At 55.5% G+C, this 21549-nt stretch overlaps 1 long non-coding RNA gene and 1 other non-coding gene across 3 annotated transcripts; both read left to right on the top strand.

The window, feature by feature from the left end:
* Window positions 1-2043: 2043 nt before the first annotated feature.
* On the top strand, window positions 2044-4695 carry LOC122207014. Of its 2 annotated transcripts, none has more exons than XR_006196644.1 (3): window positions 2044-2076; window positions 2446-2565; window positions 4475-4695. It is a non-coding gene; the product is annotated as an uncharacterized LOC122207014 (long non-coding RNA). The 2 variants fall into 2 exon arrangements; XR_006196645.1 differs by lacking the exon at window positions 2044-2076 and adding an exon at window positions 2256-2312.
* On the top strand, window positions 2602-2779 carry LOC122207460. The gene has a single exon (XR_006196872.1).
* Window positions 4696-21549: the final 16854 nt, after the last annotated feature.

A 21549-nucleotide genomic window follows, 5' to 3' on the forward strand; every position in this document is an offset into this window, starting at 1 on the left:
GGGAAAGACAACCTTAGCCTGACAATAGCTAGGCCTCCAGGATCCTGTGAGTCTAATTTAGCCTCTGAAAATCTCATTGGAAACTTCCCCTGGACTTGACCTCCGCCAAACTCCCAAGTACATAACCAGTCTCTCCCCATGGTCCTGGGGCAGCTAGCTCTTCCTGCCCACGGGTCCTGTCCCTATGCTTTAATAAAATCACCTTTATGCACCAAAGACGTCTCAAGAATTATTTCTTGGCCGTCGGCTCCAGACTCCATGAAGCCCCTCCGCCCCCCCCCCCCATCGCCCCCCACAACCTCATCATCTGCAGGGCTGGTTCTTTCTGGAGGCTCCAGGGGAGAAGCCTTTCCTTGCTTTTTTCCAGCTTCTAGTGGCTGCTGCATTCCAAGTTCATGGCCCCCTCCCCCCACCCTCAAGTGCAGCAGCTTCTGTTGTCACATCTCCGGACTCTCCTGCTTCCCACTCGGGGAGGCCCCTTGTGATGACATTGGGCCCACCTGGAGTGCCCTGGACCATCTCCCGCCCCAGGCCTCCTAACCTCATCACACCTGCAAAGTCCCTTCTGCACTGTGAGGTGACGTGCACAGGGTCCAGGGACCGGGGCACGAACAGCAACTTTGCCCCCCAGACCCGCTATACCGCTGTCCCTCCGGCTTCACCTGTTCCGGAGCTGTCCACTCTGGGCCCCACCTCACCCTCACCCTCCCTCCACCACCTGGAGAGGAGAGGAGGGAGGGCAGCCAGAGGTCCAGAGGCCTGACCACATCCCGTGACGGGGTTCTTGAACTTCTGCAGCTCCTCCCCCCCCCCCCACCCCCGGACACATCAGTTCCACCCATGAGTAAGTCCACTTTCTAATAGAAGTTGAGTTGGCTTTCTGTCACGTGACTCAGTCTCATGACTGACGTTTTATTAAATGGCAATAAATGTTATTTTTCTAGCAACAGCTAGCCCCTCAAGGTGCTGGAAACCTTGCTTCCAAAATTCCTTACGGACTTACTCTACCCCTGACCCTGTCCCAACCTGAGGGTATACAGTGAGTGACCCATCAGGACCCCAGTGCAGCTCTTCCTGCCCATGGGTCCTGTCCCCGTGCTTTCTGCACCAAAGACGTCTTCAAGAATTCCTTTTTGGCCGTCGGCTCTGAACCTCATGGACACACACACCCCCGTCACCCCAAAACTTCATCAGTGGGAACCCAGAGGGGAGAGAAGAGGCCCCGGGGGGGGGGGGGGGAATCCTGGAGCCTAGGGCTTCCCCCTGTGTGTGGCACGTTTCGGGGGGAGCCGCCCACAGCCCTTGAGCAATCAGAGGTGGCTCTGCGTTAAGAAGGCCACCACTAAGCACTGAGGACCTGAGGACAGAGCAGCCTGGGGTGGGGGGTTGCGGGTGAGGCCACGGCTCTGCCCAGGAGATTCAGGGGACATACAGTCCCTGTGCTGGCTGCTCGGCCCATCTCCGCTGGAGAGGCCAGAAAGAAAGCAGAGGACAGGCAGTGTGAGCCTTTGTGTCCGCTCGAGCAAGTCACCATTGGAGGTGGGGGCATTTGGCACCTCCACGCTCCTCTTGATGTGGGCATAACCTTCAAAGTCCTGCCTATTGGGGCGCCTGGGTGGCTCAGTGGGTTCGGGTCATGATCTCTCCGTTTGTAAGTTCTAGCCCCGCATGGGGCTCACTGCTGTCGGTGCCGAGCCTGCTTCAGATCCTCTGTCCCCCTGTCTGCCCCTCTCCTGCGGCTCAAAAAGAAACATTAAAAAAAAAAAAAAAAAAAAAAATTCTTGCCTATTAGAGTGGAACGTCATTTGGCCATAAACAAGAATGAAACACTCATACATGCTATAGCTTGGATGAGCCTCGACAAACACGGGTCCCTTCCGCTTGCCTGGCGCTAGGGCTCTCCCACCACCTGCCGCGGCGCACATCCCCCTGGAACCCGCATCCCCGGCTTCGGCCCTTTTAAGACGGCCATGGAGGACCCAGTTTCAAAGCCCAGGGAGACCCTCTGGCTGCCGCCTCTATGGTGAGTCGTCACTTCCGGCCGGAAGTCGGTGCGTCCCGCGGCTTTGGCGCAAGGTGGGGCGGGCAGCGAGCGCGGAAGCGTGCTTCCTCGTGTTGGGAGGAAAGGACTCCCCCCCCCCCCCCCCCTTTCGTCCCCCGCACTTGGCTTCGGGCTGATCGCGGGGGCGGTGATGACGACTCTCGGCGGGGCGCGGGCCTCGGGAGCGCTCCCCGCAGGCCCCGGACGGGGAGGCAGAGGGGGCTCGGGCCGAACGCGGGCTCCGAAGCCGGGGTGGGGCGGGCAGTAGTAGGTGCGGCTGCTGGCCGATGAGTCTTGGAGGCCCCGCCGGGGCGGGGGGGGGGGGGGGGACAAGGCGGCTTCTGGGGAGCGTGTAGATAGCGGATGAGACACCCTCCTAGAGCGCGTTGTTACTCTTTCCCCAGGGTCTCCTCGGAAAACGAGAACTTTCCCGTCCCCCGGCGATTAGATGCAGGCAGGCACCGATTGGCCGCTTTGTCCTCGTCGGTCACAGCACCCAGAGCACCCTCCCTATGGGGATCCAGGTATGCCAGTCACGGGGACGGAGAGTCTTGAGGCCGATGGTCTGGGGAGAGGCTCCTGTGTTGCTGAACCTGGTGCAGCCTTGTAACCAGACAGCCCGACCCTGACCTAAAGTAAATTCCCGGGAGCAAGTTTTTCCTGGGGTTTGAATTTGCAGTAACAGGTGTGAACATTCTAGCAGCAGTTTGATGATCATGTATGATACTGCAAACAGGACCTACGCTGAAAGAAGGAAAAAACCCTTACAGTTAGTATCCGAGAACGGTGGTTCCCAAACATCTGTAAACAGAGTGTGGAGACTTTTAATAAATGTTGATAATTTTGGCCAGGCACCGTGCTGAACGTTAAGGGTACAGAGATGAACAAAACAGCCCAGGCCCTGGTTCTCAGGGAGCTACAGCCCCCATCGGGGGGAGAAGAGGTTAGATGATTGCACTAAAGAGGGTGTAATTCAAAGCCCAGCCTTGTTAGCAGGCGAATTACAGCGTGATGGAGGCTTTCCTAAGGATGGGATCCTTGAGCTGGAGTCTGGAGGATATGTGGGGGTTCCGTGGAAGGCCGGGGGGGGCAGCACGTGCAAAGGCCCGGTGGCCTAGCAGATTGTGGCTAGTGGAGGAGCCGAAAGAAGGCCATTATAACCCAAAAAGCAAGAGAATGGGGTGGGATGAAGCTGAAAAGGCGGGGAAGGGCCAGACCACACAGGGCCTGTGGCTCATGTGAGCATTTTGATCTTTCCTAAGATCAAATGTGGGGCATCGTGGGTTTTAAGTAAGAGGATGAGGTGCTAAAATCTGTAATTTCAAGAGAACACTGTGTACAGAACTGTGCTGTCCGATAGAACATGCCGCGGTGACGAAGTGGTCTACACCCGCCTTGTCCAGTTGAGCAGCCACAAGCCACAGGTGGCAGTGAGCACTTGGCAGCGTGGCTGGTGCTCCTGGGGAACAAGATTTGTCATGTTAATTTCAGCATAAACAGTCACACGTAGCTGGTGGCCACCATGTCGGGCACGCGTGTAGTGCGTTTTGAAGGGCATGGGAGCACCTTTTTTGGGATCATGCCACACGCACCCTCTCGTGTCTCCTGCACCGCATCCCGTCCCGGGTCAAGGCTGAGAGGGATCCTGCATTTTGAGAACCCTCCCACTGTCTCCCCAGGAGCTTGCCCACCGCAGTGCCTGCTGGTGGGACTTGGGACTTTGGGCTCTTGGCCAGACGTCCTCCTGCCCCTCCTGCTTCCTCGGCCTGGTGGGCTATCCCCATGCAGAGGGAGCAGTGCCTGCAGGGGTCACCGCGTCACGTCTGTGCCTTGGAGGGGATGTGAGGAAAAGTGGTCCTGGGTGTTGAGGGGCTTAGCATCCGGAGAGGTGAACGTCATATGCTATGGAGCCACGGGAAGGGACATTTCCAATAGGACTTCGTGGAATGGGACCCCTGTGAGGACATAACGGCTGTTTCCAGCTGCTGAAGTGTGGCAAAAAGCAGGAAGCCTGAAAATGCTTGGGGGATGTGAGCAGCTCACACGTTGGGGCCAAACTGGGGAACTAAATGGCCGGAATCGGGCAGGACGGGAGGAAGGCGTGGGTGGGTGGGCGTGGGGTGTAGAGGCTCGGTCAGAGTTCAGGTTTGCCACGGCTCCTGTGCAGGCAGGTTTCTGAGGAAGGCCCCAGGCGGTATGCGGATTACAGCCCAGGGGGAGGTGGGTTGGGAAATCACTGTGGGTGCCTTGAGGTATAAGGTGATGAGCCCTCGGAGGGAGCCCGCAGGCTTGGAGGGAGGAGGGGCTGGTAGACGCAGGGTCACTACCTCCCACCTTGTGTCCCGGGGCCGCTTGCTCGATTCTGGAGGGTGTCTTACGGTGCTAACAGACTTGCCCAGGTAGAATAAAAACTGACGTGCACTTTCTTTGCAGGTGAGTTTACGGGAAGACCTGTGTGCAGGCTGAACGTGTGCCAGTTTCTTTTTCTGCCTGGTTCCGTGTGCCTGAAATAGAATTGTTGGGGCCTGGAACTTTCCAGATTCCTTTGGTTTCATTCCCTCAACCATGTCACTTTGGAACGCGGGCCCTGTTCGTGCTTCAGACCCTGTTTTGTATGGACCTGAATAAAAGGGGTCAGTCCCCAAGGAGCATTTCACGCACTTCGTGGTTTTCGTTCCCAGCGACCTTGTGCGTGACGTGTCGCTTCTGCTTCTGAGAAATGTCGATGGCAGCAGTGTTCCCAGCTGGAGAGTGACGTAGGGAGCCAGCCACGGGTCTCTAGGAAGTGTGAGCGCTGGGGACGCGTGGAGGGAAGTGACTGTTGTCTCCGTGATCTGAGGGGGGCAGGGGGAAGGCTGGTGTAGCTCAAGGTGGTGGTCACCTTGTTCAGACGTCACTTGGGGTAGAATTTCCAAAGACGGCTGTGACCTTGGCACTGATCGCTGCCAGGCACTGCCCGTCCCTGCTCCCTCCCCGATGTCTCCAGCCCCGTCTCTCCCAGGCCTTCCTGTCTTCTGACTGTTCACCACCTACTGATGTGAGAAAAGGAAAACCCAGCCCGCCTGTGTTTGTAGCTGTCGCGTTAGTGACGGTTGTACACGTAGGGTGAGCCTCGGACTGTTTTCGTGCTCTCTTCTAGTTACAGTTGGGTTATAACGTCCTTTTTTTTTTTTTTAAGTTTGTTCATTTTGAGAGAGAACGTGAGAAGGGGAGGGGCAGAGAGGGAGAGAGAGAATCCCTCTGTGCCGTCACCATCAACGCCGGACATGGGGCTTGAACCCACGAACCCGTGAGATCATGACCTGAAGGGAAGTGAAGAGTCGGATGCTTAACTGAGCTACCCAGGCGCCCCCATACTGGGTGGGTGTCTTGGCATCCTCTCCCCCGCCCCTCATCTTGTCCAGCTCAAGTGCGGGGAGGGTCGGGCCCACGGGTGCCTGCAAAGCCGAGAATGTAACTTCAAACCTGCAAGGTGAACTGTCAGTGGGCTTTATAACGGACCGACAGTCCGAGACTACAGATGTGGGGGTGGGGGGGCGTGGCCCCCAAGGGAAATGTCCATTCAGAGGCCCCAGAAAGCGCCTCCGCACCGAAGGGCAGGCGTTCCCACGTTCCGCACAGCCCGGACAGTTAGCACAGGGTCTCCCATCCCAGCTGCGCCCTGGCCTGCACTGCGACCTCAGGCCCCTTCCCTGTTTCTTAGTAAAATGGGGGACTCTGATGACAGGGACGCCCACGGGCGGGTGCCTGGGAGGAGTCTGTGAGCGCGTCAGGAGCACTTGAGATCAGCCTTGGCTGATGGACATTCTCGGACCTTCGGAGCCTTTCACGGTGCTTCCGGCTGTGAGCCTCTAGGTTGTTGCTGCGCAGGCGGGCCCCGGGAGGGCGACAGGAAGGTCCTCCTTGCTGCCAAGCGTGGGAGCTGAGGCGGGTTTGCTACAGGCTCCTGGCTTTCTGAGCCTGTTAGTGTCCACGTTTGGGGCGCTCACATGAGCACGTGACTCTCAGTGTGGTCACCCGCCCTCTACACGCTCGTCTTCGGCGGAAGTATCAGTTGCCCAGACTGACATTGTGTTAAGACGTGTGTACTGGGGAACACAGCGTGTGTTGTTGGCATTTCTGGAATAATAAGCAGCTTCGACGCCCGCTTCCTGCTTTGCTCTCCTGCGGTGTTTTTCTTGGGGGCAAACGGCCACTGTGGCCGTGGGCAGGGCCCGGTCTGGCCTCGGTGGCGTCCAGCGGAGCAGCCGTGGGCTCTGTCTGCAGACTGGCTCAGTGAGTTACCGCAGCCTCTGCTTCGGTAGGTTCACCGGAGGCCTCCGATCGTTCTGGCCCCCCCCCCCGAGCAGGAACGTGGTGTTTCCGGGGCGGGAAAGGCAAAACCGGATGTGCTTCGGCTGGGCAGTCGTCTGTGATGTGCACGTGCCGCCTTCCGTTCCCGTTTGACATCGATGTTGGCGGGGGTTGGGTGCTCGAGTGTCGTCCCCGGTGGGTCCACGTGGCTTGGTCTGAGACCTGGGGCGGAAGAGCCCGCCCGGGACAGGGGAAGGGATGCTCTGATGCGGGGTGGTGTGGGCTGAGACCACGCGGTCCTCCTTGGCAGTCCCGCAGCCCTCAGGATGCCTGCTCGTCTTCTCAGTCTGCTGGAGCGCTCCCCTGATGGGGCTGCTTGACTCTGAACCTGCACCCCCAGCCCCGTCTCTGCGACTGCACCTCGGTGCACGAACGCGGTGTGCTGGGCGCTGTCGGCGAGGGGAGGGCAGCCCCGAACCCACGGGAGGAGACTCGGGAGGCCGTTTCGTGTGGCTGATGCCAGCGGTCTCTGCTCCTTCGGTCGCAGCTCCTTCATGCCTGCCTGGGCGCGGCGACGGTGTTTTCCCCAAAGAACACATAATTTGAAATAGGCTGCGGTAGGACGCCCTTGGGCTTCAGCATCTCTGGCTTTTGTTCCTCTGGATTGTGTGAGAGAGGGTTGAAGTAGGGGCAGGAGCCCAGGCTGCCAAAGACTCTTCAGCGGAGCACTAGATCACGAAACGCGTGGTCCGCGAGAAGTGATTTTTAATGTCAACAACAGCCGTGGAACACAAAAGGCCTGTAGCAGGAAACGGAATGAAAACAACCGCGGAAGAGTTACAGCGAGTCATGGTTTTGAAGTTCCCTCTCTGGCCACTAGGGGATGCAATCCCACACCACCCTGCTCTCTTTGGCAACTTGGTCCAGTTCTAGGTTTTTAATGCAGCCGAGCCCTTATTTCACCAGAAAGTTATGCGGAAGGTTAATCTGCAGGGCTGGGCTCTTTGTTAGGAATCTGCCAGGGTGTCCCAGTTGCACACGGTGTCTGGGAGGTGTTGATCGTGTCATGGACGAGCTGAACCCAACCCGGGCACGGGACACTGGCGCTTGGGGAGAAGAGGGTGATGCGACGTTCCATCCGGATTCACTCCGGATTCCCCACCCGACAGCAGGTGGCTTTACTCAGTGTGAGCAGATTTTCTTTGGTAAGGACCCCCGTGCAATACACAAGCCGGTATTTGAGGTGCCAGACCGTGTGTGAAGGGTTTAGAGGCATCTCTCGAGAGAACGCTGCTCATAGTTGCAAGTTGAAAGGTACAGACCAAAGCTGAACAAGATCTATGCCGAGCTGGTGAGGTCTGGATTGCTGGTTGTCGTCCGCTTGGAAAGTGCTGCTGAATCGGGGGAAAGAGTTGCGATCCCGAAGCCTAATTTTAGGCAGAGTACTAAATGTTCTCGGGTTTGTGACCCTGGTTGACTGCTTTCTGATGAATTGAACAAACGGTGGGTTGGGCGCCTCCTGCTGGCCACATGAGGCCGGGACGGGAGCCAGTCACAGGAAACTCCCCGCCCCCCGGAGCGCTTCCATTCTGGAGCAGGGGGGACCAGAACCCAGTCCTTAAAAATGTGGAGAAGCAGGGTATGTGCTCTGCAGGAAAGGAAAACGGGGCCAGTGTGGAGGGGTGGGTGGATGGGGGGGGGGGTGGTTCAGTTTCAGAAGGGGTCGTCAGGAAAGGGCCCAAATCCTAAGGGAAGAGAAGAAGTCACGTGACAGTCTGGAAGCGCGGGGGCGGAGCAGAGGGAGCAGCCAGTGCAAAGGCAGCCGGTCCCGCCCGGCACGATGGTGAGTGAACAAGGCTTTTCTGAGCTGGGTTGGAGGGGCCGGGGGCGTGGGGGCTTGCGGGGCCTTGTAGGAAAGTCTGGCCTTTACTCCCTGAGTGGGTGTCATTAGCTTAATGTCTTCTCTCATCTTTTAGAGACCATCCCCCCCCCCCCCCCCCAACAGAGTAGTTTGCATTCGAAGCATTTCCTGTTCCTGTGTCAGCAGATTTGCCCCCTGAGAGGATCCAAGATCTGCACAGTGTGTCCCCTCCCCTTGGCAGCTGTGGGAGGCTCCCTCTCGGCCCTGCTGAGCCGTGACTGTGGCGTCCCCAGGATGGCTGACACGGGAAGAGACATTTGGGTGTAAGCTCCTGGGACAGCCGACCTGGTGCCTTTCACCTCGCGGATGAAGCCGGAGTCGGGCCACACGTCTGGTCTCAGAGCAGCAGGGCCCCGGGCACACGGGACTCTGTCCTAGGACTCACCCGCTGGTTTTTTTTTTTCTTGCCTGTTGCCCCCTCGCAGGAGCCGCGTCCCTCCTTGCTTTCTCAACGAACAGTAGATGTGTTTTCATTTAAATTACCGCCAAGAAGGCTACAGAAAGCGCATTCTCCTCGAAGCTTTACGAGGCCGAGGCTTGTCCCGGTTTCACGTGGCCGTCCATAACGAATGTGGCTAAAACAGCTATTCATTCCGGTATTTGTGCAGATCAGTAATGCAGCCACAGCAGAAAACTTGTTCTTTTATTGCAGACTTAGTTAAATACGGAGCCGAGTGAGTCATTGGAAGGTCACATGTGTCCGGGCCCGGCAGCCGTGGGGTTGTGGGATGGTCACCCAGCACCGCTCCAGAATGCAGCGGCCGTCAGCACAGCGCCCAGATTACCGTGTGGAATTAACATAAGACTTGGCCTTTCTTCGGACAACAAATTCTTTGTGGAAACCAGACTTGGGTTTTTACCCTGACCTCCACTAGAGGCTCTGTGAGCCGTGTGTGTGTCCGTCTTTGCGGCGGTGCCCCCCCCCCCCCCCCCCCCCGCCCGACCGTGGGATACGCTTCTTAAGGCCCAACTTCTGATATACGTGCCCCTTTGGGAATTTTCCTCGGTTGTCCTCCAGCGGGGTGAGCTATGGGCGGAGTCCCCTTCACCCACGTGCCTTCTTTGTTCCAGATCGCTGCACCCCTTTGAAAGTCAACGGAGGAGATAGGAGAGAGGAAGGAGTCAAAGTAACAGAAAGGTGTTCCTTCTCCGGTCATTGTAGATACGTGTGAGCCCTGCTGGGTGTTTGCCTTTAGTTTTTTCCCCCCACGGTAACAACGCACAAGTTGCAAAGCGCAGAGGATTAAAAGGCTGGCGCTGAACAGCGGCTCCCGGCGCCCGGCTTCCCAGGGGCCTGGCCTCGGCGCCCGCTTTGTGCGGCTCTGTCCTCCAAGCGTGCGGGTCTCCTGTTTCTGAGTAACGTCCGTGCACTGCGCCTTTTGACCCATCGTCTTGAGCCTTGCCCGCTGACTTCCTTTCTGGCGGATTCAGGCTGAGCACTCACGGACCCCCTCTGCTTCCCCTTCCCCGTCCTCCAGTACAGTCCTCCTGCGTGATTTCTGTTCGGCCAGCGTTCACGGTTGTCGTGCGGACACAACAGTCGCCCGCCTCCTGGACTCGTCTGGCCAGACCCTCTGCGTCTCCTTCCCGTTCCCCGCCTAGTTGTTGTCTCACGGTTTCCGTGGCCGAACTTTCTTTGGTGGCCAACTCTCATTCCTGCAGGGCCCGGAGCCTCTCTGCCTAACTTTGCACAAGGTCAACCACGTCTCGTGATCTGTCCGTTTGGTCTGTCGCTTAGATGTGTGAAAGACTTTGCACACAATTCAGCTGTGGTGGGAGCGTTGTTACGGTTTTGTTACAATCTCGGGTGCAAGGGGAGAGGCCCCAGGAGGCCAATCCCCAAAATGATCTCAGTTAGGGATTTTGTATTTTGCAGGGAAGTTTGGAATATTTTACAGGGGAGGTTGGATTATTGTTAGAGTAAATACAAAAAGAGTCCCAGCTAAAGGTCATCTGGGTGGGTAGGTTTCCTAGGAAATTCCTTGCGAATTATATCAGGGAGGCCAATCTTCCCAGAAGGAGGCTATGAATTTTATCATCTGTCAAAAATCAGAGCTGGATTAAAGTGGTAAGAACAGATTTTATTCAAAAAAAGGCTCCGTCCCAAGCCAGGTTTAGACTGATTTGGGGGGGGTAAGATTTTATTTTTAAGTAATCTCTACCCCCGAGTGAGGCTCAAACTCACGACCCCAAGATCAAGAGTTGCGTGCTCCCGACTGAGCCTGCCAGGCGCCCCTAGACCAATCTTTATACCCTCTTTTTGACCTAGACCTCGCCTCTGACTTGCTCAAGAATGCATCTTGCTGCATTTCGGTTCTAAGAACATAAACGAAAAGTGTTGCCCGGGTCAGCACTTCCCAGACAACCTGTGCACAACCACCGTCCCCCACCAGGGATCTGTCAAATGCAGATTCTGGCACAGCAGGGCTGAGGTGGGGCCTGGAAGTCTGCATTTCTCATGAGCTCCCGAGGGATGCTGGTCTGGGGGGCCACCCTTTGAGGAGTGACGGAGGGCATTTTTGGTTGCTAGGTACATCTCCCATTGATGATAGGCTTGGGTGTGGGTTTCATTTGTGTGGCACACACCCGGTTGTAGTTACCAGCAGTAGCTACACACACACACACACACACACACACACACACACACACACACACGAGCCAGTTTCCTATATTAGGGAAGGCCTTACCTGTGCAGCACGGAGTGGTAATCTCTTACAGTCTGTGCACCTGGGCCTAGAATCTGACCCTGAACTCCCTCCTTATATACGCTGGGTTCTGTGAGGCCTCTTCTACAGCTGGCTACAGCAAGAAGCAATGATAAACATCTCCTTACCGTTTGCCTCATAAAACCAAGGTCACATGAAATATAATATAAAAAAAAAAACCAAAAACCTCCCAGCTGTCAAAGATCAGCGCCCGGATTAAAGTGGTAAAAACAGGTTTTCTCCAGAACTATTGCAATAAAGGAAAAGAGACATCAGTATAGACCGGGGTTCAATTCCAAATGTAGCGGGGACAGGTGGGGATTTACGGTGAGGGAGCAGGAGGAGGGCAGCGGGTGGAAAATCGCTACGAGGACAATACATCACGGGGCAGGGGGCTTCTGGCTGATCCGACCCAGCAGGATTCTGGCCGGAGGCAGGCCGGGGGGTCAGGCGTCACCCAGGGGCCGGTGGAGGATGGGGAACCCAGTCAGGTATCTGGGAAGCGGAGGGTGGTTCTGTGAAACTGACTCAGCAGGGTTCTTGCTAAAACTGGATTTGACAAGGAAGTTCGAGGATGGGGCTGCCAGAAGGTTCAGGAGCCTGACAAAGAATCTTTGTCCCAACCTTCCCCTCATTAATCCTTTTGAGGTTGATTTGAACGCTTTCCAGAATTGGAGAGACAAAGGAAATATTCTATAATGGAGAGAGAATGGGAAGCAAAATTTCTTACGGGTCTGGTAGGTTCCAAGTAATTTGCAAACGTTCCCTCCGCAAACTTCTTGTCTCATGTGGGGGGAGGAGGCTCAGCAAGGACAGGTGACTGCTGGGGTCAGAGGCCAGTGTCCACTTCCTCATTCACAAATGTGGGTGACACACGCAGAGACCGTGCTAGGCCCCGGGGATGCAGGGGGAACGAGCGTCACCACGGCTGGGGAAAGGTCCCTGCTCTGCTCTTGGGTGCGGCTGGGGCTCCCGCTTGGCTTGGAGGAGAGGGAAGTCCTCCCTGCTGGTGTCTGCACGGAAAGCTGAACCACAGGAAGCCATGGGCCAGGAATGAAGAGGGAAGGGCATTCCAGGTGGCAGGAACAGCATGTGCAAAGGCCGCACAACAGGTCACCACTAGCGGGGTGGCCCTGGGACCGGAACCCTGTGCTTCCCGACCCCAAAGAGCATGGTCTCCCCACCAAGGCCTCTGCTGTTGTGCTGCCCCGTGTCAAAAAACAAATCCCGACTTAGGAAACAGAGACTGTCTTGTTAAGGATGATTGTGAGGGTGATTCTCTCCCGCCAGGGAGAATGCTCTGACCAGGGATCTGCCACGGAAGAGTTCAGCAAAAAGGACACTTCCTTCGTGGGAGGAGTGGGGTGGGGGAGGGGGAGCAGGTGTGGGGGAGGGATGAGGCCACCCTGTGAGGCTGCAGGGGCGGAAGAAGTTTCCTTCTGCCCTTTACTGTTCTTTGGCTGGGCTGATAATTAAATTGACACGAGGTAGATTACCAGGACAAAAACAAAAGTTTAGGGGCGCCTGGGAGGCTCAGTCGGTTAAGCATCCGACTTCGGCTCAGGTCATGATCTCACGGTCCGTGAGTTTGAGCCCCGCGTCGGGCTCTGTGCTGACGGCTCGGATCCCGGAGCCTGCTTCGGATTCTGTGTCTCCCTCTCTCTCTGCCCCTCCCCTGTTCATGCTCTGTGTCTCTCTGTCTCAAAAATAAATAAACGTTAAAAAAAAATTAAAAAAAAAAAGAAAAACAAAAGTTTAATCAAGTGCATACCTCCTGTGAACATGGCAGAAAAAAACGGAGTCACTCCTCCAAATGGCCAAAGCCATCACCTTAGATACCACCTCCGGCTAAAGACCTAGGAGATGTCGGGGTGAGGGATCAGTTGTGGGAGGGGGCCAGGAAAAGCACCACCAACAAGGCGAGGGTGTGGTGTGCATGTAAGTCCACACCGCCTCCACTGATGAGTTTCTAGAGATCTCTGGAGACCCCCGCATCCGTGGAGATTTCTCTTAGAATGAAATGTCTCTTACCAAAGGGTACCTCTCCCCTACCTTCAGAGCTTTTGTGCCTGCAGTTTCTTAAAAATAACCAATTTAAGATAATATGCCAAAGAGGCATATCTAGGGGGTCTGTTCTCCCCTTCAGTCAACACGTTCTCGGAGCAGAGGCTGGGCCCACGGGACCCGTGCCTGCGGACTGGAATTTCCTTCCGGTGGAAATGCTTAAAGTTGCGGCTCAGGCAGCAAACGCAGCCTGATGCTTTCCCGAGCGCCCCACGCCCCTCGGTCGGCTCTCGGTAAGGGCAGGAGGTAGATGCAGAGCCCAGCAGACTCTCCAGGACAGCAGCTTGTTCAAGGCCTCCCACCTGGTTCTGGGAGCAAACTCCCAAGATTTGACCTTTGTATGTAAGTTTGCGGAGTCCGTCACAGTCTGCTCGAAATTTAACGTATGTAGACGGGCCTGGTCCACAACCTGTTCCTGGCAGCGATCGGGCCGTGCCGCGATGCCTTGGAAAGTCCTTTCCCAGCTAAGGAACTACGTGCATAGCATCAGTGACTTGTCCTCCTTCCTACCGGGAAATGATTGGATGTGTCTAATCCAGCGCTGACGCCAGAACTGTCACATTGAGGAACTCTACTTCCCACGGGAAAGCACGGGCCCGGCGTGGAAGCCTAACAAGTAGTTCCGGCATTTCTGGCACGTCAGGCACACCGCTGCCGAGGTCTGGGATCCTCGGGAAAAGAGGGGCGGCCCCACGCCCAGCCGGTGTTGGTGGCCCTTGTTCCCTGGTCTCTGAGAACACGGGGATTTAAAAGCAGTTGGGAAGGGCGCCTGGGTGGCTCCGTCGGTTAAGCGTCCGACTTCAGCTCAGGTCATGATCTTACGGTCCGGGAGTTTGAGCCCCGCGTCGGGCTCTGTGCTGACAGCTCAGATTCTGTGTCTCCTTCTCTCTCTGCTCTTCTCCCGCTCATGCTGTCTTACTGTCTCCTTCAAAATTAAATAAACATTAAAAAGAAATTTTTTTTTTGAAGGATCTGAAACCCTGTAAAAATAAGGCACTGTTGAAAAGTAAAGGAACCAAAAAAAAAATTAATTAATTAAAAAAAAAAAAAAAAGGAAAGGAAAGGAACAAGGGAGGAGCCTCCCCCACCCCTACTCCCTATATTCCCAGCCTCTCTCTCTCTGCCCTGCTAATCTGTTTGTGGCTGAATCAGTCTCAGGCGGCTCCCAACTCAGGAATGTCTTCCCTGGGCCCAGAGAGCGTTCTCTTTGAGATGTGAGGAGGCTAATGCCCTCTGTGTCCTGGGAGGGGATGGCCAGACTCCACCGGCCCCAGATTAATCGCAAACCTACGTGAGGACTGAACGCAAAGAGCACGTTTTCTTTCTGTGTTTGCGGTCCCTTCAGCGGGTGGCCTGGGGGTGGTCCTCGCGTTGTGGTTTAACGCTATATTTTGTGGTTTAACGCTCGTAGCACTGTTCTCTTCTACCTTGGTGGAGAGGTCTGTTATCCAGGGCTCTTGGAACAAACTTCAGTCAGGCGCCTGGACCTTCTCGTCGGCCCATCCATGCACTTCCTCGTCAAATGCAGCGTTAGCAAGAGTCGAACCCCTTCTCTCTCCCCCACGGCACGTCCCCGCCGTCCCATCTCCATCTCGAAGGTCCTGAATAGAGTCGACCTCACCGTCCCTAACAAGTATCACTGCACGCGTTTTCCTTACCGGTAGTAGTAACGAGATGTGAACCCTTCTACCCTCTCACGTTCTTTGGAGGCCTGCAGGTGAAACAGACAAAGACAGTTTAGCAAGAGAAAGTCCGATTTGTATTCATGCTGGTAGCGGGAATTTGCAGAAAAAGGTCTCTGGAGGCTAGAAGTGAGGGCTCCTGGGGAGAGGAGGGGAGGACACTTGCAGGAAAGCAAGACTTCTGGAAAACATAATGAGCCTTTTGAAAAGGTGACAGGCGTGATGGTTTCGCGACAGTGCCGCTGATGAAGTTTTGGGGTGATGGTGGGGTTCGTGGGGTCCGGAACCGACAGCCGAAAAAGAATTCTTGAGACGTCTTGGGTGCCAAAAGGCGATTTTGTTAAAGCACAGGGACAGGGGGACGGGACCTGTGGGCAGGAAGAGCTGCGCTGGGGTTGTGATGGGTGATGGGTTGTATCCCCTCAGGTCAGGAGAGGGGCAGGGACAGGGTAAGTCTCTAAGGAATCTTGGAAGCAAGGTTTCCGGGACCTTGAGGGACTAGCTGTTGCTAGGGAGATGCCATTTATTACCATTTAATAAAACCTCCGTCCTGAGACCCTTCAGATGTGTATCGGGGGCCATGAACTTGGAGTGGGATTGCCAGCATATATCTTGGGGCCGTCGAGATAAAGGAAGTTGACTTACAGGGTCCCCGAGGTTGGGATCACGTTAAGCCGAGATTCCCTTTGGCCCCCCGCAAAGTGTCACCATCGAGGCAGCCGAGCTCCTAGAGGGTGGTCACTCTGCTCGTTTCCAGGACTCGTCAGCGGGCCGTAGGCAGTAAGGGAATTTAGTGTCTCCTCTGCCTTAGTTTCCCACGTCACCACGCCAAGGACTTAAACCCCATTCCTTATCCTACTTGGCGGGGGGGAGTGCTAGCTTACGCTCTGCCCCTCAGCCCGGGAAGGGCACTTGCGACCCTTGGATCCTCTCCGGAGGCTCTGCGTTCGGGCAGATAAAGAGAGCTCGGAAAATCAAACAGCTCCAAAAACCCCTCTCGCTCTGGACCCGTTCCCTGGCTTCCTTCTTATCTGACTTTGCTGGGAGTCCAGGAAATCCTTTACTTCCCTCCTCCCAAGTAAGGGGAAGTTGAAATCACTCAGGCCCTTTCCAGAGTCAGGCAAGAAGCAGGCTGGGGCCTCCAGGCCCCGGCTTCCCCCTCCCACCCCCCCACCTCCCGCCGTGACCTGGCCTCACCCCGCAGCTGACTTCCCTTGAGTCCTGCCCACACAGCCCACCGGGCCCCACGAGCAGGACCTGGCGTGTCCACCTACAAGCCCTCGTTTACCCCCGCGGGGCTGTGATTTGCTGGGAAGGAGTCGCTTCTGTCCTGCAGAAAACCAGAGGCTCACCGCGCAGCCCCCGTGACCTGAGATTCCGGGGTAGCAATGAAGGGTCTCATTCATTCGGCCGCCCGCGCTGTCCACCCACAGGGGGAGAGCGCGGGCGGAGAACTGCTTTTCCACCCAAGGACCCCTAACCACCCTGGGTGCCGGGCCTGGCTCACTGCCTTCATCTCGTTCACTGCTCCTTCGGACAGATTTCTGAGGCCCCATTGTCCCCCACCCTGCAGATGAGGGCGTGGGGGCCGGAGGGACAGCCGCTGCCAGGGCCCCGCAGCCAGCGAGTGTCGGGGTTTGGACGCGGGCCGTGCCTGACCCACCCAGCGACAGGCAGTGACAAGAGTCTCGTTCGTCTGCGTTGAAGCTCACAAAACATAAACGAGTCAAAGTATCGCAAGTACAAGATGTCTCGGACGGGTTTCCGTTCTCTGTCAGAGGCAGTTCACGAAGACGTCGAAAGGGGACGCGGTGAGAGGCGCTTCTCTTGACTTTCTAGCCCACAACGGCACACGGGCTCATTTGACAGAGGTTCTAGAAGTTCTTTTTTTTTTTTTTTTTTTTTAATATTTTTTGTTTTTTTATTTATTTTTGAGACAGAGAAAGACAGAGCATGAGCAGGGGAGGGGCAGAGAGAGGGGGAGACACAGAATCCGAAGCAGGTCCCGGCTCCGAGCTGGCAGCACAGAGCCCGACGCGGGGCTCGAACTCACGGACTGTGAGATCATGACCTGAGTCGAAGTCGGATGCCCAACCGACTGAGCCACCCAGGCGCCCCAGGTTCTAGAAGTTCTAAAGGTCCCACACGAATGGACGGTCGAGTGCTTTTGGAGCTTTCTTGTGCTAGAGCGTCAGCAGCCCCCAAAAGTCCCTGTGACGAAGGGCCTTTGCCGATGGGTACCATTCCACAGTCTGAGAAGGGGACACTTTGGGGCTGGGATTTATGTCCTTGTTTTCAGCCCCGCCAGCCTGTCAGGTAAGCACACACCACGTGTTTGGTACCATCTGATGGTGGTGCCACCAGGCCCGGCCCGGCTCTTCCGGCACCTTCATCCGGAAAGTGCCAAGTTGATCTGTCATCCCAACCCGAGGCCTGCAGCCTGCGGCCCTGGTGTGTGTCGGGGACAGGCGCAGAGGGTGGCCTGGCCCTGGGGGGCTCTCGCTCTTTCCCACGGGACCTGAGGCGGGGCCAGAGGGAGGGGACCCCAGTGTTACAAGTTATTGTGGGCACGCGTGGCGTCTCCCACCCCAAATGTGCCTTCATCTCAGGTCCGTGAGAACTGTGGCCGTCCCAAGACAAAAGTCCCGTGACACAGTAGCAAAGCGTGTTTCATCAGGCATTTTAAGTGCTTCTCTCTGAAGGAGGAATGGTTGAAACTAGGTGTTCAAAGCTGTGCTTTCTATCTGCTTTCGGCAGTGTTTACATCATATGTCTGGGGCGCCTGGGTGGCTCGGTCGGTTGAGCGTCCGACTTCAGCTCAGGTCACGACCTCGCAGTCCGTGAGTTCGAGCCCCACGTTGGACCCTGTGCTGACAGCTCGGAGCCTGGAGCCTGTTTCAGATTCTGTGTCTCCCTCTCCCTTCGCACCTCCCCCACTCGCACTTTGTGTCTCTCTCTCTCTCTCAAAAATAAATAAACTTAAAAAAAAAAAAAAAGCTAACACCCTACTATGCACATTTTTTGAAAGTAAGGTCATATCTTATCATCATTTGTCAGCTTGCAAACATTTTCCTTGGAATACGCCGGGCTCCCCTGTGCTTCCGAATCCCGTACTTTTGGGGCAAACACAATAGTTGGGACCAACCACAGGCCAACGGCACTCGTATCAACCTCGGTCACGTTCCCCAGAAGGGAGGCGGGGGCGCGTTTACTTGGTTTGCGTTGAGGAACTTTCTTTGTCTTCCAAAGAATGCATGAGAAAAGTTCCTGTCTTGGAACACGAAGCTCTCGGCCGTGACTTGCCAGCCGGAGTAATCAGACGCCGGTTGACGGAGCTCAGAGAGGAAATACCCTCTTGGTTGCCAGGTCGCGAGGAGAGGCAGCGGCCTGGACCCTGGGACTGTCGGGAAACAACTGTTTCTGAGGGTGGGGGGTGGACAGTCTCCTCTCCATCAGTTCCGGACGTGGCTGGAACCAAGCGTGAGAACCAGGCCGCGGATCTGTACCCCTGGCCTCTGTGAGCCGGAGAAGCCTGGGGTGTCTCAGATGTTTTATTCTCAACATCAACCCAACACCGGAAGCAGCCCGAGACAAAAAGGGGCAGTCGAGCGAACGAGGCAGGGCACGGCCGCGCGGTGGGAAGTGCTCGTGGCATGTCGACGGGCGAGGACGAAGGTCTCCGCGTCCTGTAGGGTGCCGTTTACACAGAGTCCCAAATCGGACACAAGTCATTCTGTGGTGGCAGAGGTCAGAAAACTAGTTATTTGGGGAGGACGGGGGACCGGCCAGCAGTGGGGAGGGAGCTTTGGGGACCTGGTCCTGAGACTCACCTTATCAGGGCAGTTAATCCGTGTCTGGGAATGTGAAGACACGCCTAGATTTTGTGCTCTTTGCTGTGTGTGAGTTACGGCTCCATGAAAAGGCCAGCCCGCCGTGTACCGACGATGTGACTTTGTCTGGGAAGGTCACGGACAGGAGCACTAGGCCGTGGTGTCGAAGAATTATAGTGGGCTCACTCCCTCTGGGGAGTGGGTGACCGGGAGTAGGGTGAGGGGTTTCTGGGGGAGGGGAGCTGGTCAAGGGAGAGCTCTTGACCTGGGGCTGTGGTCACACAGGTGTGCCTCTCCCTGATCTCCACCTGTTTGCCGAGGATCTGGGATTTTGTTTGAACGCTGTGCCTCAATAAAAGGTCATTAAAAGGGGCGCCTGGGGGGCTCAGTCGGTTGAGCGTCCCAACTTCGGTTCGGGTCATGATCTCGCGGTTTGTGGGTCTGAGCCCCGCGTCGGGCTCTGTGCTGATGGCTCAGAGCCCGGCGCCTGCTTCAGATTCTGTGTCTTCCTCTCTTTCTGCCCCTCCCTGGCTCGCGCTCTGTCTCTCTCTTTCTTTTTTTTTTTTTTTTTTTATTATTATTTTTTTTATTTTTTTTTTCAACATTTTTTATTTATTTTTGGGACAGAGAGAGACAGAGCATGAACGGGGGAGGGGCAGAGAGAGAGGGAGACACAGAATCGGAAACAGGCTCCAGGCTCCGAGCCATCAGCCCAGAGCCTGACGCGGGGCTCGAACTCACGGACCGCGAGATCGTGACCTGGCTGAAGTCGGACGCTTAACCGACTGCGCCACCCAGGCGCCCCATCTGTCTCTCTCTTTCTTAAAAATAAACATTAAAAAAAAAGATCATTAAAAAATAGCATGTACAGTATGGTCCCTTTTTTGGTGGAAAATATATATGCAAAGAAGACCTTGGGAGCGGGGGCATCGTGTTTCTTTCCTGCAGCTGCTGTAACAAATTCCCACAAACTCAGTGGCCTGAAACAACACAAGTGTGTTTTCTTTATAGTTCTGGGAGTCTGAAGTGCGGCCCAGGTCTCGCTGAGCTGAAATCAAGGACCCTACAGAAAGACCCTTGTGATTCCGTTGGGCTCCCTGGAGAATCCCGGCTGATCTCTCTGTTTTGTTTGTATTTATTTATTTTTTGAAGAGTTTATTACTTTTTATTTAAAAAAATTTGTTCAGCGTTATTTTTGAGAGAGAGAGAGAGAGAGAGAGAGAGAGACAGAGCATGAGCAGGGGAGGGGCAGAGAGAGAGGGAGACACAGAATCCGAAACGGGCCCCGGGCTCTGAGCTGTCAGCACAGAGCCCGACTTGTGGCTCCAATTCGGGAATGGCGAGATCACGACCTAGACCAAAGTTAGACGCTTGACCAACTGAGCCACCCAGGCGCCCCATTGAAGATTCTGCCCCTGACATGGGGCCCGAAGTCACAACCCCGAGTTCAAGAGTCACGTGCACTACCCACTGAGCCGGCCAGGCACCCCTGATCTCCATATTTTAAGGTCAGCTGATTAGCACCCTTAATTCCATCGGCTTCATCGTGTGGCCCCTTATCCCCTGTGTGACCTAACATATCACAGGTTCCAGGCTTCGGATGTGGACACTGGGCGACATCCTTCTGCCGACCGCGGGCATACCTGAAAAAGTTGAGAAGGCTGGTCTTCCGCCCATGCCCCGCCCCTTTTTTCCCTCGTCTGTATTTTCAGCAGTTTTCCTGGGAACGCATGTACCGCTTTTGCAGTGAGGTGATTTGAATCTCACGCCACTGTCTCGCCGAGGCGAGAGCATCCCGGTGTGGTGCCGAGCACCTGATCGCGTGCCTGAGCCTCTGACGTTCAGAGAGATGAACCCAAAGCGCCGAAGCGTCGAGCAGACCGCCACGCGTTGTCACTGCCCTTGGAGCCTCTCGTGCTCCTGGACAGGCGAGAGCCATCTTCTTAGCCAGAAGAACCGCTCTTCTGCTTAAAACTCCGATCAGGCTTTCAGGTTTAACTTTTGAAACAAAAGGATGCTCCACACGGGGGTTTTTTGTAAACAGGTGAAACAAACACATGACGATACTCCGGGGTTCCTTGTCCCCGCAAGGTCGCCCGCTCACCTCCCCCCCCGTGTCCCAGACGGGGCAGTGCTACCTCTGACCACGGGAGCATCCGCACGGTTGCTTCCCGGCCAGCCCCACCCCCCACTCTTGGGCACCTTCTGGATCACGGGCCAAGTGCACCCGAAAATGTAGCTGCGGCCACACAGCAGGTGAAGAACCAGTTAAGAACGGATACCAGCCTGGGGGAATCTGTCTGTCGGCACGTCCTTCCCGGAAACACTGCCGGGCCGAGCGGACCACTGTCTTTGGGACAAACAGCAGTTCAGAAGTGAAGATCTCCGAGGCCTCCGTGCTTCCCGCGAGTGCGACACAGTTAAACACGAGCTATCCCTTCTTACTGTTTCCACATTAGGCCATGGTTGCTCCTGGTGTGCTGTAAACACAACCTCGTATCCTATCTCAAAGACCTAAAATACTCCCCGGGGTGGGAAGGAGAGGCCACTGTCTGTGCTATCCCTGCTTAAGTGAGACCTTTTTATTTATTATTTTATTTTATTTTATTTTATTTTATTTTATTTTATTTTATTTTATTTAAATTTTTATTTTATTTATGATTATTATTTTTAAAAACTTTTAGTGTTTATTGATATTAGAGAGAGAGAGACAGAGACAGTGCATGAACAGGGGAGGGGCAGAGAGCGAGGGAGACAGAATCTGAAGCAGGCTCCAGGCTCTGAGCCGTCAGCACAGAGCCCGATGCGGGGCTCAAACTCATGAACAGTGAGATAATGACCTGAGCCGAAGTCAGATGTTGAACCGACTGAGCCACCCAGGCGCCCCTAATTTTATTTTGGAGAGAGAGGGTACAGGTGAGGGAGGGGCAGAGAGACAGAGAGAATCCCACAAGGGTCAGAGAGAGAGAGAGAGAGAAGCGGGGCTCTCCCAAAGCAAAGTGGGGCTCAGACT

Source organism: Panthera leo, chromosome E1 (genome assembly GCF_018350215.1).
Source record: "Panthera leo isolate Ple1 chromosome E1, P.leo_Ple1_pat1.1, whole genome shotgun sequence".
Lineage (NCBI taxonomy): Eukaryota > Metazoa > Chordata > Mammalia > Carnivora > Felidae > Panthera > Panthera leo.